At 40.1% G+C, this 16,911-nt stretch overlaps 1 protein-coding gene across 1 annotated transcript in view; it reads right to left on the bottom strand.

Annotated features, from left to right (window-relative positions):
• LOC119008898 (protocadherin-16-like) overlaps positions 1-3,879 on the bottom strand; it is an 82,934-nt gene extending 79,055 nt beyond the window's left edge. The window contains exon 1 of the mRNA XM_037079624.1: positions 3,428-3,879. The gene's annotated coding sequence lies outside the window, so the exon portion shown is untranslated. The remainder of the gene's footprint in view (positions 1-3,427) is intronic.
• Between the last annotated feature and the right edge of the window lie 13,032 nt (positions 3,880-16,911).

The following is a 16,911-nucleotide window of genomic DNA, read 5'->3' as shown; positions in this document are numbered from 1 at the left end:
AAATCTCTCCCAATCCATCAAAAACATGATCCCAAATGCTGCTCTATTTTAATTAACAGAACCACTATTTTCACCACCAACGGGCCAAGAGGGACAACTATAGTGACAGACTCGTAAAATGAGCTTCTAATTCCATGCCATGATTCCAGTTAACTCAAACAAAACTTCTGTGGTTTCGTGAACATGCCAGGCTGCCTCAGGCTCAATGGAGCCATAATGGAAACCACAGACAGGACTGCAGATTGACTGGACATGAGGATGACAGGCTTAGCACAAAGCAAAACTAAGAACTTTGAATGTTTGCCAGGCTATTGCCTCCCACAAATGCCGCGTTTCTGTGCCCTGCATTAGTTTTTTGAAACGTAAGGCCCTCAGCATGTAAAAAAGGTCAGGAAACGCCATCACAGGCCTCAGATACACATTGCCTTCCTGGCCATAATAAACAGGGTATTGGGAAAACACACTGGCTCCTCTTTCACAATGAACTTAAGGTTTCTGAGGGTCCGTGACCAGGAGACTCATCTCTTTCCCACAGCAAGAGCAGCATGGGTTGGTTCAGCTGTTTGTGTAAGATGTTCCGGATAAAAAAAACACACACCTTATGTCTTTGAAGATGACACCATCTGATATTGCCTTGGCTGTACTGGTGGTTGCATCATTAAAAACACATGTGCATCGAGTTACAGTAGCTGGGTAGCGAGCAGTGTTTGGACAACATTACTACAAGCTAAGGTCAAAGTTCACCTAACATGTGATCAGTAACGTACATGTTTCTAAAAGTGACACAATCGATTAAAAAAAAAAAAAATCTGTGGGCGTTCACAAAAGTTTCCTGCTTCCAGCGTTGACGTAGATTATTTATTTATGGTGACAGAGTCTGGTCACAAATGAGAAAACAAACTCTTGAGTTGACAGCCTCCTGGCACGACATCCTCGAAGGCCATGATTGATGTACAGTTGACTTGTTTTACCGATGACGACACTGCGAGGAGACGAGTTAAGACCGAAGTGACTACAGCCAGACTTTTCAGATATGTAAGGCTGCGAAAAACTTTCTGGGTGGCGTTGGTGTGGCCGTCCTGGGAGAAACATATCTTGTGTTTTTCATTCCTTTATTAGGAGTCTGGAAAACTAGCTTCATCAACAGCATATGCAAGCTACAAAGACAAGAAATGAAATGATTACTTCATGCACTGTGCCGAGGGTTTATGACATAATCCTTGGATTCTTTCAAGAGCTGTGGAGGTCCACATTGTGCTTTTATCCATCATTGGCTGCTTTTTTGTTTGTTTTCTCTGTGAGTTTAACATTACAACTACTCCAAAAGTGGCACATTAGAATAATGCTCTAGGAGAGGGGTGCTGATGGCAATTATCACATAGAGTTAAAATGGATGCATGAATAGATACATGGGTAGATAATTGGTTTGATGGGTGGATGGGTGGACCTCTTACCTCTAGCGCTATTTATTCATCCAGACTTTTTTGGTGTGAGCTGCCAGGTTTTGGAGGCTGTGAATATCTGCCTTTTCTCAAATAGGCTTTAATAGAACTAGATGTCACTGGGCAACAAAAAAATACTTTGGAACAGTAATGTCTCTTTCCAGAAATAATGATCCAGTTACACAATATTGTCCACAGACCACCATGCGGGCAGTTTCATGAAGAAACTATTTTCTGTCTACCTAATTACAACCTTAACACGGCGCTGAAGCGTGGAGAGACTCGTGGTCGAGACTCCACCGGATGTAAACACCGACAGCATCCTCCTCAGCTGAGCTGTAACATTAGCTCATCTATGAGTAGACATTAGCCAATGTTTCCATAAAATGTCAAGCAAAGTTTAAGTGAACGTTTGAAAGTTCGCATAAAACCAAAATGTGAATCTGGTGCATTTCCATAAACTGATTTTAGTGAATGAACTGGGAACATTGAGCGTAATTTCCTCAGAGGATGACACTGTGTTGTATGTGTGTAGGTGCACGGACGTGGAAGTAAACCAAGGAGACAAAGTGGAGAGAGGTCTTCAAGTTGTAATTGTTCTTGGATGTCAGCTACCATTGGCCATGTTGGATGCTGTCCAGAGACGACGAAGAATGCAATGATGACAATGCACGCAGCAGACAACGGAAACAGCTGATCAAACATCTCGTGAGCGTAATATTTTTGTTGTTTTTAGAAGGTTTTGCAGTTTCCAATAATTCCTTATGCAATATTCTACAAATGTGCATCAAAATGCTTTATGTTGCTGTCAGACTGTTGTTCCACTATATCAAGGAGAAGGTAGATATCTCAACGGCCAACTGGCAACTCACACCAAAACAGTGTAGTTGGACTAAAAGCACAACAAGAGGGAAAATGTGTATTTTTGATTTTGTGCTGAACTGTTCCTTTAATAATCTTAAAGGTGGCACTCAAATTAAACCACACTCAGGACTCTGTTCCTCTCCTCAAACTGATTAGTGGTTGTAAGAAAAAAAAAAAAAAAAAAAAGAAAGAAAGAAAAAAGAAGGGAGGAGCCTGCAGTCCTTGTTGTGTCTAAAGTCAAAAAAAGGGGGCTGCATCATTACTCAGCTGCACCATGGCAACCATCACTCTCACAACTTAAGTGCGCGGTGATGGAACCCAGCGGAGACTTAATTAATTTATTAATTGAGGGAAAGGAACACCTATTCACGGTCAATGAACACAAGTCTGCCAGCACAATAACTGTGCCGACATGTGGATAATCATTTGGTATGTGCTCGACTGGAGTGAGAGGGAGGCACAAAGGCTCCGCGGCGGCGGCAGCAGCACTCGCTGGACAATAAAATAACTCCATAGGTTGACCAGTTTGAAAGGAATGTCTCAGAGTGGTTTAAGGAAAAAAAAAAAAAAAAGAAAGAAAAAAAAGAGCGACATGACAAACAGATTAAATGTGTGGCTCCATCAAAGTGTGCGCGCGAGCTCAGCGTGCGCCTCACAAATCACCGCAGTCATAAAAATTAAAGAAAGGGTCTTTATGGAAGGATCATAACAGTGTGATCATATTATCCTTTATGGGCATTTTCACATCAAAAAGACTGAGGATGAAAGCTGTAAACACACAACGTATGTCCCTGAACACTGCTGAGACTGTCTGAAGTTTGTGACAGGCTACAACCCTGAAGGCAGATTTATCTACAGAGAAGCCTGAGCATGAAGGAAACCGGTCTGCACTCACGCAAGAAAAGAAAAATAGCTTATGTCTGCAGTCATGTATGAGTTTTTACACGTCCTGCCACTAGGAATGAACTGCGCCAGAGTAATCTGCAAAGTGTGTTAGACATGAAACAAGTACTCTGGAGGATGAAGTGTGATGATGGATTAACTACACGGATGGATAACTTCATCACACCAGGTTCCGTGAGGAGTGAGGAGGTCTGTGGCATGCTGGGATGGATACTCACATTCATCTGTTGCTCTGCTGGGGTTTTTTGTTTGTTTGTTTTGTTTTTGGAGAAGCCGAGTTCCGAGATTATCCAAAGTCTGCTCAGTATTCCCCTCTGAAGTCCAAAGTGAAAGTTACATCCATCTCAGGACTGACACACGTCCGTGTACTCTGCCAGTGGTTGAAGTGATTTTTCGCCCTCCCCGATTCTCCTTCTTGGTTCTCTCTGGATGTCTGGTCAGACGAAAACAAAAATCAGAAGTAAAACTGCAACTTGCGTCTTGGAAAACTTTCCCTGCGTCCTCCTCAAGTAGACGTTACCAACTCATCTGCACCCGCGGTCCGTCCGTCTGTCTGGTCTCAGACACACTGCAGCAGCACGCTGACTGAAGCCCAGCAGTGTGGGGCCGAGCGGTGGACGTCCCTCTCCAAACCTAATTTATTCAACACGTGACGGAGCGCAACCTCCTGCTCCTCTCGTCTCCAGAACTGCTGCTGCTGCTGCTGCTGCTGCTGCTGCTGCCACAAGGAGCCACACCACACCGACTGCGGAGAGGCAGGCCAGGTTATTGCTGAACTTTGGTGCCACCATCCTATGTGAAAGGGAAGTGTACATCACCAATATACCTCACCGTGCTCCATGTGGCTTATGACAGAGTGCATTTAATGAACTGTAATGAAATACAGTGTTAAGTACTTTGTTGTTTAGTTGAATAATTCCATCTCAAGTGACTTTATGCATCTTCTCCACCACACTCACAGGGAAATATTGTGCTTTCTACTCCTCTATTTTTATTTCAAAGCTTTGATTTATTATTTTAGATCAATCTACCCAGCACCATTAAAGTCATGCCATCGATAATTATTATCCACTCATATCAGAAACATCCCACTGAAATTGAGAATTCTGCACAACAAATAGTTTTACTTTAAGTCAATTTTGATGATAATACTTTTGTACTTTTACTTTTTTGACTTGTAAAAGAGTATTTCTACACTGTGTTATCACTAGCTGCACTCCTTTCATCACTGGCTGCTACATGGGTTTAAATGATCTGGAATAATGTAGTAATAAGGTTTTTTTTTTTTAAGTATTGGTATTGTCTGGATGAGTGTGCTGTCAAAATGTGCACATGGAAACACATTTCTGTGGTTTTTTAAACTGGGTGGAGTGGAGCACCAAAATGTTAACCCTCATATTTTATCTGACAACAAAGTTACAGCCTCTACATTTCTTTTTTTTATGAATTCTATCCCCATAAGGTTTTGTTGGAACAACACTATGAACACAGCAACATACAGATTTTGACATAAATAGGGAATCAAAGGTGAATTTTCAGATCACAGTTTGGGAAACTTTTACCGGGAAAATCATAGTTGATATTTTTAAGACAATCTGTCTGTCGTAATAAGTTGCTTACTCTCTGGCTCTCACCTTCAGGTGGCGAGGATCCACCTACACACAATACCTTAAGAAAACATCCTCAAAACAACCACAGCGCAGTCCAGGGAGACCCCGCTATCATACAGACACTGCTTTCCTTCAGATGTTGGAAGACAAGAAATCTCTGAGGGGTATTTTTCATCTTAGTCTCAAAAAGGAGTCAGTGCCCCTAACTTTTCCTCACATCTCGTGACTCTTTAAAGGAGCACAGACTACACCACCAGCCAGATCCCAAGAGGAGCTCCACTTTTATCTCCAACAGTGCTGGAGCCATAACCCTGCTTCACTTTATGTCCATCACTGAGCGCTCTGAAAGTTATTAAACCCTTGTCACTTTGTATTTGGAGCTTATAAACAAGACAACAACAGAGGGGCCTCGCCGTGTCAGCAGTCATATTTATTGTTGTGAAACAGTCGACATAAGTGGGGGGGAATGCATGCAACAGTTCATCATGCTTTCATTCACTGTTTTTTTATGTTTATAGATTTTCGTGCTGTTTTCATGTGATGTGTCTTTACACATCTTTTTTCAACAAGTGACTCACCCTCAGAAAAACATCGTATGATTTATGATAACATTGTATTAGCGACAGAATAATCATCTCAACAGATCTGTTTGTTATATTTCTTCCGATTAGAAAAAAGGCCAACTTTTGTGAAAAGTTTGGTCAGTGTCATTTTTCTACTAAAGTTCAACATTTTTGCTGGCGTAACCCTTTTTCCCCCCGAAGCAACCCAGTTATGTCTCCCAGCTCTCACTCTCTGAGCTGAGCTGCTATATCACTAAGTGGAATGAGTTCCAGAGTTGGCAGCAGCTCATTATTACTGTGACAGCAAGGACGAGTAGGCAAACTCACTCTCATACGCTCCGATCCACGCGTACATTCACATCGACACACTCGCACAAAAATCAGATGACACTTATTTTTTGCTAAGTTGGAACAGCCTACAGCTTTACTTCAGGGACCGGGACGTCATCCATGTCCACCTCTGTCCCTGCAGTACATATAAATGCCACTTATTCTGACGAAACAGGGCGATAGACAAATTGAAATGGGGATTGTGCTTGTTTGTGTTCTTTATCCCTGGTGTGATTCAGAGGGCAAAGAAATCATAGAGTGATAGCAGGAAGTTAAATTGTACACAAAACAATGTTTACAGATTGCACAAGATAAAGTAAGAAGAGAGCTGCAGAGTCATTAAGGTATCTAGTAAATGTCAGTGCAGTAAGATGTATGGCAGAGTTGTAAAGAAAACAAAGGACTGTTTATGTTTTTATTTCCTTTCTTATTATCAAGTTATGACTTTGACTCACTATCTGTGTAGTCTGTCACCACGTGTTTATTAATGGCAGATAATGATGAATTGCTTGTCTTATTGAGTGTCTTTACGGTAAACATTTTTTGGTTATGAGTTTTCTGCATTAAGTAAAATCAATGCCATAAACACTGCCTGTTGACAAGACAATGGATCGTCAAATATCCTGCTGACAGCAAAGTAATCAGACAAAATGTTCACTAGACAGAGTTTCCGGTTCTGTCTCTGGGAAATCATGAAAGATGAAAAGATGTAAAAGCTAAATGCCAGCCTGATGGAAAAAAAAAAAAGACTAGCAGATTAAGATTTGTACTGTGGATTAATGGCATCAAAACATCAGAGAAGCATCTGGTTCTTCACTTTTCCTTTACACTCTCGTTCAACTTTGTGTTCAAAGTCAGATTTAGCTCTCTACATCATAATATTTAATTCTCATTAATTTAAGGTTTGCATTTTCAGTTCATTTTTCATGTCTATTTTTCCAAGCACACGACCATCCTGTGAGTAAAATCCACTTCAGTTCAGTGCTAACTGCTGCTATGAGTCATAGGAGACCCTGAATTAAAAAAAAAACAAAAAAAAACAAGGTGCTGTAATGGTGGATAAATCTGCAATTCTACTTTGAGGTTACATGCTGTCCACATCACAAGGTTGTGGTCTTGGTCGTTTTTCTGTGATGGCTATTTTAGTGACATTTGACCATGGATTAGAGGGGAAACCACAGAGCTTGGCTCCTTTAGCCGTGCTGAAAGTCCATGGAAGAAATAATAAACAGATCGAATTTAATCAAGATTAAAGTTAAGTGTGTGACAGGCTGCTTTGCTAGAGGAACTCATTTCAACTACAAGAGAAGTGCATCAAACCTGATACACAAAATGTAATAAAAATTCGATTAAGCAGGTTATTATGGAGCTGCCCACATGAAATATAACTTCAGTGAGTGAATATTGTAGGATTCAGATTCTTCTACACCGGGCTTTAAATGTTAGAAATCTGAATTGCATCAAGACTTGGAACACAAAGTTATCGAAACAGGTCATGATGTCATTCCACTGGGCTGTGAGTGAACATATTTGATCAAGATATCCATGAATATTTATGAAGCAACAGAAAAAAAATAACAAGGGTGAATAAAATTCTGTTATTTTCATTGCTGCAGCTATTCAACCGTTCTCAAAACTGTTTAGAACAATACTGCATTTTTAAATGAAATCGACCAGAAAAATTATCCTTCTGTTTTTATTTTTCTCAACGTACTACTTCTGTAAGCCAGACCTCAGCACAAAGACTTACTCATCTTTCAGTTCTACCTCTACATCTCAAAAACATTGGGTGTTATGCATGTTATTGAAGGCCTTAATTAGCCATGTTTTTTTTTTTGTTTTTTACGGTGGACTGTGCAGAATACTTGATAGTGAAACCCCAGTGGTGTTCTGGGGGGGGTTGTGCATGTGTGTGAGCAGAGGTCTAATGTAGACTTTTATTGAGACAGAACACTAACCAGAAGCACTAGTGGACCATTTCCTCCAGCTTGCTGTGCATTTAGAGAAATATGAGCTTTGGGGGGGTTTTAATGTCACTTTGAAAAGAATGCACTTGGTATATGAGAAGACCTGAGATCAGTTCTTGATCAAGTTAAAGAGAATTTTCAGTTGCACTGTGTTAAAGTACACTTGAATAACTATTTTCACCTTGTGTTTTCTTCGTATAAGTCCACATACTCTATATAGACATACGCTGCACAACCCCTTCCAAAGCACATACAGTATATCAAGTGCACAGGTGGTTTTCATTTGGTCAAGAAAAATTCAGGGAGTACCAGCTCTTTGTCATCTTCTGGTTAATCATGATGTAAAAGATCTCTTATAGATTTCTGTTTAGTGTTACCACTGTTTCCTGGCTCCAGAAATTGCAGCAATAAATCTTTCATGTAAAGAAAAAAACAAAGTCTAAATTCTTCGTGATGTGGCCCAGCGATTCATTATATGTCACATTCATAATCTGAATTTACTCTGGGTAGAAGAAAAAAGCAGCCTCCAGTCAAGCTTGGTGGTATGTTAGCGAGGTTGTATATAATAGTAAACACCAAGTAGATTAAATTTACACCATGTCCAATTTCTCTTTCATACCACAGATGCATGCATGTACTTGAAAGATGCATCTTCTTTCCAAGCGCCTGCAGAGGTGGTCCTGCTGTCACTGCTGCTGCTGGGTCAAACCTCCCTGTGACGCCAGCTTGAAAATTGTATTATTCTCTCGTCTGAGCTACTGGGAAAAAAAGACACATCTGTTTCCTTTGCTCTCACAACTGGTCACTCAACTTCTCCTCACATCTACCACGGATGTGTCTTAGTTCTTTCTTTGTTATAAATTGTGGTCTCATGGTTGACATAGTAACAGGAGGCAGAGGACTTTAGAGAGTATTTTCAATTCAGCGCAGAACAGAAGGTAAAAAAAAAAAAAAAAATCTCACAGGCTAAGCATAATTCTAGGAGGATTTTTTCTCTTCCTCGACAGATTGTGCTGACGGACAGTCGAAGAAGGTTGTGGTTGTGCTCAGTGAGTCACAGGTGTGAATTAGTGTGGCCGTATAAATCCGAAACAGGGCTCTCCTACAAGTATCTGTTCTGCCAATGATTGTGTGGATTAAACAGGCTAAAAAACAGTCTGACTCACGACAACAATATTGTGTTTCTCATGCCTTCTCTGACGACAAAGCCAGTAAGTTGCATGTGGCTCTTTTGTTTTTTTCTCACATATTGAACAGGTCAAATCAGTCCATCTGCTGAGCACACAGGACAAAAATCCACCTCTAAAATCCACAGTTTAAACTGCTGCAGCAAAACAACTATGGGCTGTGCACCCATTATTTAAGAGTCAATTATGTTGTTCGTTGTTGTATCTTTTGTAATACCTCCATTTGGCTTAGGACACGTCACATCTGGTTTTGGCACATTAGTACAAATTAAAAAGGCATTTTTAGGGCAAGTGGGTGCACTTAAAAATGCAACAAATCAATGATAACATCAAAATTAAGAGAAAAATGAAGGAAATGTTTCTTTAATGCTTCTGCAGACTGGGTGCAGATACAGCTCCAAAATGTAAAGGTTTTGATATTACAGGATTCAATTAAAGATTAGCAGATGGAGCTATGAGATGAGATGAGATGAGATGAGATGAGATGAGATGAGATGAGATGAGATGAGATGAGATGAGATGAGATGAGATGAGATGAGATGAGATGAGATGAGATGAGATGAGATGAGATGAGATGAGATGAGATGAGAGATAACTGTATTTTAATCAGATGACTCAAAGTGTTATTAAAAGTGATACGTATTCAAACAGGGAACATCTTTGTTCTCCTGGTTCTCAACCTAAAATTCTCTCACTGGATGGCCAATTGAGATGGTATGAACTGCAAGCATTAATGAAAACTAATCCACAAAAAGTATAGAAAGAAATGGAAAATCAATAAACCTGCCATTTTTCCAGGAGCAATGCAGCAGAAAGTTCTCCTAGTAAGGAAAAGTGGAACTCTGCTACAAAATCCACCAAGCGTGAGAATACTTCAGCTCGTCAGCAGACGTATTGGTTTTGCTGGAAGATGCAGCTCTAATGGGATTTTGTAACCAAAATTAAACCTTGGGTGGTTGTGCCATTCAACATGAATATAAATTGATACATTCACTTCAACCCAAAGTATTAGTGTTCACAGTAAACAGCCAAATGAATTAATGTTTGATATACATTATCCTTCAAATCTCATTGCACCGATCAGATCTGCCTCTTGCTCTGACCCACTTAACAGCAGTCTGCCTTATAACAATGACACCCACTTCAGAAAAACCAGATCTTTTGGGCTGTCCACTGTGAATGCTCTCTAATTACTACACTATCAATCACACAGTGCAGAATGTCGTTCTCCTGCAGGACGAAATTCCTCAGACATTGTAGGGAGTCTAACTAATTCTGATGGAGATCACTTTTATTCCCCAGGAATGCATTCTGTTGTGCAGGAAAGGAATGCACAGCATTGAGCGGGATGCCCTGGAATTCCCAAAACAATTAAATTGTTCAAGCAAACGTTTCTTTGAGGAAAGAAAAAAAAAAGTCTCTAATCCCATTACTCCACACTTCACAATGCTGTCACTTGAGAAAGTTTAGAAACTGTTGACTCTGCTCGGCCCGTCATTTTGAAGCACACCATAGCAATGAGCTTTGGCATTGATGTGAACAATCACTATCAGGGTCAGCACGGAGCAACCTGTGTGAATTCCTTCATCTCTTCATCAGGGCAGCCTCACTGAACTCTTACTCTGCTACAACTGCATGTCCTGGCCACACTTACAGATGACAACCAACAAGACTAAAAAAAGGAGCTCATTCAAAGCATCATGCAGATGGAGGGACAGAATAAAGAGAAATGATATACAACCGTGGAAACTATTTTCCTCTGCCATGAGTCAGTTGCTGTGATAATTTTCTTTGGCAGATGTGAAGCTTTCAGTCGGTTCCACAGGAAACATAAATGACCCACACCCTCCTATCACCGATAAATTATATCCCTGTAGTTAAAGCAGGGAGAGCAGAAGTCATCTGATTTCACTTTTTCCTCTGAGCATGTCAATCAGCACCAACACATCATTGAAACGATACGAAGTACAGTAAATAAAGATTTGTAGCAAGTAGTCATTAACCCTGTTCAACTTAACAGGGGGGGGAAAAACAGAGAATTACGAATGTCCACGATGTAAAAGTCCTTAAATCAGGTCCATATGGAGAACCAGACCTAATGCGTACAGAGGCCAGAAGAAGTGTCAGCATCATTATGTTCCACATGAGCAAGCAGTTGCCAGGGTTCCTCTGAGCAATGCCATTACACTGAGTGTCAAAGCACATATTCTCTTGTTAAAGGTATCATATTTTATGTTATACTGTAGTTATGTTGTGCTTGAAGCAAACACTATACAGTACAGACAAAGATCACCAGTTATGGTATGTTAAGGCATGAGCCCTCAAGGCTGCCGAGTTCACCAACAACTTGTCCAAGACTCACATGATCCATCGGGTCACGCTTATGAAAACCATTTACATAACAAGAAACAGGAATGCATAGTTAGAAATGGTAAACAGTTCCTCATGGAGACGCAAAACGGCTTTTTAAATCCCATACAACATACATAAAACTGAACACTTTTGGGGTTGAATACTCATGGTCAGTTTATTTATTTTGTCATAATGCACAAGTATATATGAAGCCTGTGTATATTGGTGAACCCCCAACTGGGTTGTTTATCCAAAAAACATGCAGATTCTGGCATCAGCATGCTCTCTACCAGGTGCAAGGCTCTGGGTTTTCTAAATTATCTACAGCTTGGAGAGGTCAACGTCCTACTCTACGGTCCGATAAACTTACTTTATGTTCGTTCATCCTCTGGCCTTCATAAATTTTCCAGTAATTTAAATTCTGCACGTCTCAAATGCACACTTGCTCACACGTTTCTATTTGAAATAAATACACAAAGCATGAATTAAATTTTAAAAAACTGCAATAAAAGAATCTGACTCATAGAAGTTGAGCAGATTTTTATATCTGTTGGCTATTTATATTTTTGTCCTTTGTTCAAAAATATTTCTGGCTAGTAAAAAACCATAAAACACATGATGAAATGTTTTTTTGGATAAACATGCAGATACCACAGTCTATTTGGCAAATCATATCAGTATCCCTCAAGGAGCTTCAATACTATTCAGATTATCTTTGATAATAAATCTGTGAGCATTTCTTAAAGTAACATCGGCAAATATAAATATTTATTGAGCACTAACATTTACTTATGTGATGAAAAAAAACCTCAGGCTGGTATCTTATCTTCCTCCTTAATGCTCTTGAGTGATGAATATAACTGGATAAATACCATAAAAACGACTCTCTGTGGGCTTCAGTGTCTCTGCTGTATTTGTCTTTGGGGCAATGCCTTCAAATTATAAAGAGTTATATTTTGCATTGGGCTGGCTCAGCTGCTGAATCTAGGAATCTTACCTCATATTTATGCTGTGAGAATCTCAAGAATATAGTGACATGAAAGGGCAGTAACACACAGCTGGGGCCGTGTACATCCATTTTCTAAAGTCTGGACAGCTGGTCAGTCATGATCTACGACTTTAAATCACCCAAGTGAAAACTGCTAAAGCATGCAGCGTGGTCTGTTGTGTAAAATAAGCCCATCTTGGGAAACATAAGAAATACTTGTCAGGAGTTTAAGAACAAAGCAAGTAACCCCATAGAAATCCAAAGCACAACGGAGAAGAGGGATGGAGTATAAAAGTGATGGGGAGTAAATCTAAGATACGGCCCACTGGAAGATCCTACATCAGTATGTCATGTTTCAGTGTTAGTCACGCACAGATGTTCCAGAGGCGAGCTGCTACGATACTGTCAAAGCCATATGTGACTTTGGTTTGCACCAACACTATAATCAGTAGCTCTCTATAAACCAGCTGCTGATCCCACAGCTAAAAATACACAGCCAAGGTTTCATATTAGAAATCACAGTTAAATATACCGGTATAATCATTTTAATGGTGATAGAAATTATTTTATAACCTCAGATATAGTAAATAACCACATCCCGTTTGTACCCTTTGATGATTTGCTGAGGTTTTGAACCCAAATCCTCTGCCTGCAGCACATGGAGTCATTTTATTCTCTGACTCATCAGTTCAGGGACCTGGAGCCAACGCCTGCAGCCAAATAATTAACGAATGGCAAGGCTGTCACAAGTGATAAAATAGTATGATCAAAGAAGGGTGGGAGACGCTCAGGATGCGAGATGGAAGGCAGGCCATGGCTTCTGCTTGTCAGTAAGGCTGTAGACCCGCTGCCAGTGCAAAATCAGTGTTGAGTGTTTTTTGCAATTCAACTGAAAGCATGAACAGGACAAGGGAAGTTTATTTATATAGCAACATTCAGACACAAAGCAACTCAAAGTGCTTTGCCAGGGCATTGAAATATATAAAAATAAGACACAAAGAGAACATTAAAATTGCATTAAAAGACAGAATAAACAACCGAAAAGCAAGGAAATAGACTAAAGAGAAAAATAAGTCTAAAAGAGAAAATAAAAGCTAGCACAACTTTATGAGCAAATGTTTAATGTTTAATTGGGTTCAATCTAGTTATTTTTTTAACCAACAAAATACAACTTAGAAAGAAAGTTTTTAACTGGCCCATTGGTAAGAAAGACTGATGGCTGAAAAAGAAAAAAGCCTCCCTTGATCAGATTGATTTGGTACTCGCCACAAGTTTAAAGACTTTCTTCCCATCTGGCTCCTGAACACATTGAAGCGTAACGTCCAATTATTCCAAAAGAACACTATAAACGAACAGGACAGCTAAACTAAACCAACATTTTGTTATAACTAATAAGCGTTTCTTATCCATTTGTCCACTCGACTTCATATCATGGTCAGGATTATAGTGAAAATATCAATTTTTGCTGCCGATTTCCTCCATGTCCTCATTTTGGATTTCCAACTGCTTTCAGCCATGATGTGTTTCAGGGTGCTATGAAAGGGAGTCACTCAAGATTCATGCACATAAATCAAAAATGTGAAACACACAAGAGACAGAACCAGGGATTCCTTTACAGCAGTAAGTAAGTTTAAAAAACTGAATGAATGAATTATGAGCTTCACGAAAACTTCTCAGTTTTATCATTGGTGACATTTGACCTCATACTCCCACTGGAATGGTAAGAAAACATGGAAAGAAGAAAATACTGTAAAGTCATTTTTAAAAAGTCATATTCAGATGCTAATTTTGAAGTGTCCTCTCATAAATCAAGACATTTCTTAATAATGAACATAACTTTCTCCTAGAAAGAACTGCAAGATCACTTCTTCTCACTGATATGCAAGAAAAAATATGAACTCTGTCCTACACCATTCTGCTTCTTATATGAGTAATGAGGGCAGGATTCAGCCAACCGTGACATATTCTAACAGGTAACCTTTCCCTGAGATGTAAAGGCCTTTGGGTGAAGGCATGGTTCCATTTTAAAGCCCACCAGGCAGCTGGAGGACAGACTGATGACAGAGAGACAGAAAAAGTAGTGCAGAATTCAACAATGGGGGATCATCTAAATTGAGGACTAAAAACAACTCCATGTTGGGGGCCCTGATGTTATCATGGCCAACAAGTCTTATGAGAAGTCTCTCATGCTTCCACTGCAGGGGATATACAGAAAGTAAAAGCCAGTGTAAACAGCAGACCTCCCTTTGATGTACATAACAAAACCAATTCATTCATGAGAATGAGGAGGATGGGGTCGCAGTGAGGGTACTCCACTAAACTTCACTTCCGATGTCATGCTCGGTGAGCCTGGGCCAAAGATGTTGTTTTAATGGTGTGCAGAGAGAGGGAACAGGCGGAGACAGCAGAGGGATAGAATAACAGGGTGTAATATCCACCGTAGTGTTTTTCTAATCACCATGGGGAGTCTGCAGGAGCAGAAGACTCTCTCCAGACTATCTCCAGTCTGGTATTAACATTATGTCCAGTGCATTAATATGTCAACTATGCAATCACTAATAGGTGTCTTCATATCTATGTATCATTAACTTTACATCTCCACAGTGGATCCTAATGCATCATGTATAAGACCGGACACTGAGAGAAGGGCACTTGCACTTTTAGGTCTATGTCATGTATCATTAGATTTTGTATTGTGTTTGAAAAGTTCCTTAAGTTTATTACGTTTAACAGTAGAGTAACTTCTATGTGATGCTGAAATATTAATATTGAACACTGTGAAATTTTCCATAGAGAAATGTGCGTAGCCTCTACTCAGAAACTGCCCTCAGAAGAGCTGTTGGGATTTCCATAAGGTTGTGATGTCACAACTATACAGTAACTGCCCTCAGCACGGCCATGGCTGCAAAAGCCCCTGCAGTACCTGGGCAGAAAAAAGGTGGGCAGTCCACTCAATGAGAAGATGAAAGATAACCTCTTTTTTCACATTAATGCATGTAAATACTTTCTAATAGACATCCCCAAAAAGGCAAAAACCTAAAAATTATATGGGACCTTTAATGCATCACAATGTAACATACAGAAATATACAAGTCTTCATGATGAGTACTTGCAATATTTACAGTTTTCTTTTACCCACATCTCTGCTTTGGACTTTCACTTTGGTGTTTTTTTTCTGTTTTGGTTTAGCTGCTTTTGCTTGAATTCATCTAAATATCTAAGGGTAAGAGCAATAATCTAGTGGAAGCTTGGATTTGACATTGAGTGTTTACGGGATGTTATGAAGTGTCTTGTGGTAAACATAAAATTACTCCAAAGAGCACCAAATTTAGGAAGCATATTTCTAGAACTGCAATATAACTGCTAATTATGTACAATGTATGAAAAAGTTCTGCAACATTCGCACCTCTATATCATCAGTAGGGTCAGACAAGGTGATATTTAGTGGTTCACAGTCACGCATTTGGAAAAAACAACATATTCTTTGCACTGTTTTCCAAAAACATTTAGCAAGCAGGACTGTTTTCAATCAGCTTGCTGAATAGTGACAACCCGCAAGCTGGTGGCATATCCCACGACACTGAACCCAAGCTGGGTGCAGTACAAACAGTCTAAATTTAATAGAACTTCAGAAAGCATCCTACTTCTCCTTGCGGCGAGTGATTCTGAGCAACAGAAACATCTGTACCTTACGTGAGATGATCTCTCCACATCTGGCCTGAGCCCTGATTGTTTCAGGGGTGTGGGCATGCACCAACAGCTGCACCCAACCACTCCCAGATGTTTCTGATAGGCCAAGTGTCTAGCTGTTTGTTAGGCGTGGGGTGATCTTTGATCCTTCGACAGCGTTGGCTGTAGTGTTATCGTGAGGAGGGCCTGAGAGGCTCTGAGAGGCACACAACGGAAGCGTAGCAACCTCACAGAAGGGCCTGTGGTGCACTGTGGTGAAAACAGGCATGGTAAAGTGGCCTCAGCTGTGGAAAAGAACTCTTTGGAAGCCACCCAGCACCTCTATCCAGACCCAGTCGCGCTACTGGCATCGTAATAGAGGAAGTAAACACATAAGTATAGTACATAACCTTGTGATTTACAGTTGCACTGAAAGGAAAGAGAAAAGTGTGTAATCTTTGAATGTGTTTTTATATGAAAGAAATGTAAATCTCCGAAACTTTGTAATAAAAACTTAAAAAATTATGTCATAAAAACATCTATGTTAATGTATTCAGCAAAAGCTTTGAGCTTTGCTCAATTTCTACACTGAAATGCTTTTTCCATCATATATCACTGCTGAGTGGTGTAGCACATTTTTTCATGGTGGACAGCGATGTCTTAAATAACCCCTTTTCTTTTCCACTGTAAAAGAAAGAAGTTTGCCCTTCTGCTGACATGATCACTCTGCCTGAGCTACACGTGGCTACAAGCTCTTTGAACTGATGAGCATCCTGCTCCTACATCCCAAAGCTATAAAGGTCTAACCATCCCTGTCATCGTTATGACAGGCTTTATACACCCACCATTTTGTTTAAAAGAGAAGTGGTGTACACCAGGCCAGAACTTCAAAAATAAACATGGCATTTATGGACCGGAAAAGGTTTCGCATAGCTGTGCCACTCCTGCTTCCTCTCTTATCCAGCATAGCTTGGTCCCACTGCACTTCAGCAACAGGTCCTAAAGAGGCAGCACAGCAGATTTTTTTCTCATTCAT

Source organism: Acanthopagrus latus, chromosome 2 (genome assembly GCF_904848185.1).
Source record: "Acanthopagrus latus isolate v.2019 chromosome 2, fAcaLat1.1, whole genome shotgun sequence".
NCBI classification, from domain to species: domain Eukaryota; kingdom Metazoa; phylum Chordata; class Actinopteri; order Spariformes; family Sparidae; genus Acanthopagrus; species Acanthopagrus latus.
This window is presented reverse-complemented; position numbering and strand designations above follow the sequence as displayed.